This window comes from Hippocampus guttulatus, chromosome 7 (genome assembly GCF_054856545.1).
Source record: "Hippocampus guttulatus isolate MCC_2025c chromosome 7, RoL_Hgut_1.0, whole genome shotgun sequence".
NCBI classification, from domain to species: domain Eukaryota; kingdom Metazoa; phylum Chordata; class Actinopteri; order Syngnathiformes; family Syngnathidae; genus Hippocampus; species Hippocampus guttulatus.
This window is the reverse complement of record NC_141267.1, coordinates 20789668-20795667: the sequence shown is the minus strand read 5'-3', so window position 1 is coordinate 20795667 and position 6000 is coordinate 20789668.

Genomic DNA, 6000 nt, shown 5'->3' with positions numbered 1-6000 from the left:
TTGTATTCTCCTGTTTACACTCACTTGAACAATAATTGAACAAACTATTAGAATTGACTTGACTGTTTTCAAAACTAGTAATCTATAAATATTTTGAGCGATTTAAATGAGTCGAAATCCATTGGTTTCAGCTAGTATACTAGTCGGACTAGGTATTTTGATTTGTATTTATTTTAATTTGATTGATTTGGAGAGTTGTAATGCAAAACCAGACATCTCCATTTTTTGTGGAGTGAGTAAAAAGCGTTTTCTTACATTTTTGGTTACGGGTTTAAATTGAGCAAATAAGATAATAATTGGAGGGGGAAAAATATCTTAATTTTTACAGAAAAGGTCTTCCATCACAAAACCCGACAACTCCAAGACAATTTTCTTTAAAAAAAAGTCCAGTGTTTTTCACACAGTTTGTGATAGCTTAAGTAGCTAAAATGCACGTGGCACATGCATTTTGTGAAAAAAAACAAAGCAAAACTCGAATTCCACTGTATTTTTCCATCTGAGTTGTTTTGCTTTGCAGAGTCGGTAAAATGAACGATGATGAGAAAAATCAATTATAAACAACCTCAAAGAAATCCATCATAAGCAATTAATTCAATTTGTCGTTCGCGTTTGTCATCCCGTCTCGGGTATCAGGTGCACTGTCTCCAGATGATATTATAAACATTTATTAATTTGCCGGTTTCGCTCCACTTTCAGCACAAAGCTTTCATCGAACGGCCATCGGCCTCGAAATTTGAGGAATTAATAGCCGAGCTTTGTTACATCTGCGCCACATGGATGGGAATCGTATTTCCAACATCCTGCGACAGATTTCCCGAGGTATCGGTAACATATGACATGGCTACAAATCATCTGTAGCTTTGAAACCTGATAGCAACTGTCGCCCTGCTCCTTTTTGACCCTGCGGTGTATTAACATGACGACCTCTGTATTGCATTTTGCGGTTCATTGTATTCCGTGACGTTTTGATTTTCGTCAGACTTATGCGTTCTGAATTGGGAAAATTACAGAGAGCTCAATAGTTCTTTTTCATTCTTTTGAATGGTGTCACGATCGTATGTTGTTGTTTTTTTATATGGAGTGTTTCTTTTTCATTCTGCAACACACGACAATATATCTTTTCTTTTTTTCTTCTTCTTTTTTTTCTTGGTGAAGGCGAGAACACTTGAACGGCATTTCTATTCATTTCAAGTGGCAAACTGGGTATTGCAATTTGAAACTGAATGCAGTTGCCCACTCCGGGGTTTTTGAATGCATCATTGACACTGGTCCTGTGGCAAGGTATTGACAACCTCGACGACATTCCATTTGGGTTTAGTTGAGCTCTCTTCATCCGGGACACAAACTTGGAAGGCTCCGAGTGAAAGCTCATAAAAGTAATGAAAGTCATTACCTTTAAGATTAAACTTCCTGCCAGTGCGGATCTTTAATCTCGGAGTAAAACTGCCCTGTGAGGAAAATGTAACTGGCTATAGACGTTTTATGAGTGCTGAGCCTTTCTGGCTTAAAGGTTATTGCTAAAGTGATTTGTGGTGGTGGTGGTGGGGGGGGGGGGGTGGTTGGATCCCCTATGTAAGACTTTAAAAACAGACCATCTTTCAAAGGTGTAGTCAAAGTTTATGGAGAAAAAAAATGCAAGGTCGTCGCAGCATTAAAAATGGGGAGGGGGGGGGGGGAGACAAACACGCTGTTTTAATGTCTTTGCGTCACATTTCTTTTTCTCTCAAAAGCATCTACTGACATGCTGTCACAGGGAGCTTATTTCACCCCAACGAAGGGGGTCAGATGCCACCGTGGCAGTGGGGGGATTGGAGCTGACTGGGCCTGAAATATTTATGCTTTTCTTGCTGCGTGATTGTATGATTTTTGACAGCTCGTTGCCACGATCCCCCAGCCCCTCCCACTGCCGCACATCAAAACTCGGGTTTCTTGTTTTGCTTTTTTTTTTTCACATTTGCACCTTTTGAAGTGGAGTAAACCAGCAACAACAGTGGTTATGTTCGATTTTATTTTTGTTTTTTTTGTCCAGTCGGATTTCAGCTTCCGTTTGTTGTCATGTCAATCTAATCTGCCTTTGGAATCACTCTAGTGATGGCCAATATAACAGAAAGTACGTCAGCAATGGGATTGTTTCAGAACAGCAGCTAGCTCGTGTTTAAACACCGGCAGCTAATGTTGGAAATGGGCGACACATCCTGTACTCGGATAACAAGTTAAGACTGATACGGTGGCGGCGAGTTATCGCGCGGCCAGCGATTGACGACACTACGTGTACTTTGATAACAAATGATGATGTTGGCAGATGGTACAAGCTAGCTAGTCTGCAGCTAATGTTAACAACTGACTTCACCGTACATTGATCAAACGTGACGGCTAATGAAATAAACTCATAAATCAAGGTAGCACAGTTCTTAAATTTGATCACAAGTGAGGACTGGTATAACAGCTACCCGTGTGTCAGTTAGCTCGGAGCACTTGGCGCCAGCAGATAGTTAGCAATGGAATACAGTGCCTTGACTTTGATGACATGGGACAACGATGGCAGCTCGCCAGTCGGCGGCTGACTCGCGAGCCAGCTTTTGGCAGCAGCTAACATTGGACTGCCGACCGATGATTATGCGCCAAAGTTGTACTTGATCTCCTTCCCTCTACCTGCTCAGCTTGGCAGCGCATCCAGAATAATCACAGATCGACTGAGGTGGCTGCAGTAGCTCACGGTTGGCCGCTAACTGAACACATCGATGAGCATCGAGGTGGAAGATGCCTCTTGGACGCCTTCTAGTGATGAGTACCAGGCTTGTCCCTGGGGCCAAAGACATTTTCGAAAAGACTATTGTATGTATTGTTTCCCAACTGGCCGGCAGGCAGCATCTCTGGATCTTTCCAGAAGAGCTGGACGAAGTGGCTTGGGGCGGAGAGGAAGTCTGGGCTTCCTTGCTTAGGCGACTGCCTCTACGATCTGACACCAAATAAGTGAAAGAAAATAGATGGATGGCCAGCAGGCTACTGAACTGGTGTTTGGGAGCTACCTGGGCACCATGTTGGTGACCCCTGGTCAAATCAGTCATTAGTCAGTCTGAAGTAAATCACATTCGTGAGACACTCAAGTAAGAAGGTACCGAAATGAATCAACGTGACCTATATAGGGTCAAAGTCTTTCAGTCTGGGTACCCTCCCGGCATGTTATTGTCACATTAAAAAGTGCATTCCCCATCGGGTTATTTCACTCATTCTGACTTTCTTTCACTTTTATGCTACTCGGGCCTAATGCCTGCCTGCTCCGACACTGCGAGCGGGATGAAAGTAAAAGGATGAGATACTTATTTATTTATTGGCATCACACAAACTTTGACAGAAGATAAAACAGCCCAAGTTCCTTTGTTGAATCGTGGCTCAAAGTTTCGTTCTGCGCAAGGGGGCGGCAAAGAGAATAATAAAGGCTCATGGTGGAATTGAGGAAATCCTTTAGGGGAAACTAAATATTAGAGTGGTGTCAGCTACGGATGATAGCGTGTATGCGCACTCTGTGGCGTTCGTAAAACGGGATAAATTACGAGTAGATCGGGACGTGCGGAAGAGACGAAACGACAAAGGATGCCATGACAGTGCGATACCGTTACCTGGAATGAATGCGGCTTTATGGGGATTTATATGGCCGGTTTCAGTCTGTTGTTGTTTTGCATCACCCTCAACAGCCTCATAGTGTCGCTTCTCGGCTGCAGTAAACATGATGAAACATATGGCGGGGAAGAAAGACAGCTCTTTCTCACAGGAGTTCAGCCACTAGAATATTGATGTGGCATTTTCGAGAGCAGGGCTTCTGAAACTTTTTTGGGGGGTCCAGGGAGCTCTTATATGAGAAAAGACCGCCTCATAATCCCACCGCCAAACCTCATTTTGTGTACTATGGCTACGGTCCGAGGGGCATAAAAGATGGGGACCACTGCAATATCGGACGTGAGAGCGAGCGTCAGGTATGCCGCCACTTGAATGAAGTATTGTAATGCAACAATTGGTGTAATTGAGGTACTGCAATGCCCTCGCGTGTTGCCGAGAAGAGGCGCAGTCGGCGATGAACTTGACAGTCAAACAAATACAAAATGAAAACACTTCCAAGGAGCTGCGGCAGACCATAACTCGAATCCAGATGCTCACACACTGGAAAAAAAAAAGGGGTGTTGAAAATACTTAATTTTATTTGGTCATGTCATTGCACGCAATAAAATCATCTGGAGAAAATGGAGTCAATTCAACATGCCATTTTTTGTTTCAATGCCCGCAGACGAACAGGCCAACAGGACTCTGGTTCACCCTCTGGCCTATATGAGGACAAGCAGTATAAAAAAATGGATGTCTGAAAGTGTCAAACATTACATTTAAGGATATTGCGAAGGGACAAGACAAGACAGTCGGCAGACCATCCCTCAAATGTAGCGGTCAAAACGATCATCAGTTTGGCATTTTTTTTTCCTGTCGTGATTTCCATCCATTCTTTTTTATTGCTCGTCCTATGAATGGCAGTGACTTTAATTATATTTTTGGGGAAAGGATAAAATTGCTAGATGGAAGATGTGGTCATTGATATTGACGATTTTTCCATTTCTAAAATGATATGAACGTTTTCTCAGCGCTTTATACTTAAATGAAATCGAATCAAGTGTGAAAATGGAGATGTCAGTATGAAGGAATGATTTTGGTCTTTTTGCCAAAATGTTGCACACAAATTATTTTGGGCTTCGCGGAACAGGTTGTCGTTATTTACTTTATTTTATTTTTCGGGGTGCGGGGGGGTTACAATAGCGCCCTCAGCTGGTTGAAGTAGTTCCTGACTAGTGATAACTGAAATACCATGGCTGGATAATTCTCTAGGTCTGGAGTGAGGTCACGTTATTCTACATTAAAACGGACAACTACTAGACTTTCTGATATGTTTTTGAACTTTTACAACTTTCTTCCCATGTAAGCATAACTCTTGTCGATCCATAAATTCCCCCAAAATCTAAATAGGATTTGCTTGAATTTGATCAAGTATGCGACTTAGAAACGACTCAGTATCAACAAGACTAATCAATCGACCGTCTCTTCATTGGCAATCTTAAAGTGCGTTTCAGGAGCCTGAAATGGGTTGTTGAGAATCGTCCAACAGAGCTTAGCCGCGGCCCGGACAAAGCCATAAAGTTTTCACTCTGGACATAAACACTCCCTGGACGCAGACAAATGGAAAACTCCTCATGCACTCAATCTCTCGCCGACCCAGGTGTAGCTTCTCATGCAAGACGCACACAAGCGTCTGCGTTGTGCCGAAGAGCAATACGGAAGTTTTTAACGTCCTTGTTGACATGGTGTCCTCTCTTGACATTGTTTGAAGAAGCAAGAAGAATATCACATGGCCAGGTACTGGAAATAAGACGGGTCGATATCCATTAAACCTCCTTTTATGTTTGTTACTGAGAAAGTTTAATCATGTTCCTGGGTCAGTTTGACCTGGGGAGGATGTTGGGTTTGGCTGCAAGTGAGTCCACTCATCTTATTTTTAAGTTTTATACCCAAAGCATAATACTTTTGAACTCGTTTATTTTTGAGCAAAATGCATTTCTTGGAGTTGTCCAGCTTTGTGAAATTCTTTTTGAAATTTCTTACTCAGTAAAAGTGACATTTTTCTTCCCAAAATTTCCCGCTTAAATAAAGACGTGTCCAAATGCGGCAATTTCCTCCAAGGTATGCATCCAGATAAATTCACGCTGGTTGACTGGTTAGCACGTCAGTCTCCCAGTGCAAAGGTTTTCCTATGTTTGTATAAATTGCTCAATCAATGCATTTTGTTCATTGACTGTTTTGATGGTGAAGCATCTTGTAACTCTGTTTCAAAAGATGCTGTGAGAAATTAATCATCAAATAAATCTTTTTTGGTTTTGTTTTCCGACTGATAAGTCTGCAAAAATATTGTGAAAAATATGTAATAGCAGCCGAAATCCCTTTGCTGATTTTGTTCACAGACGT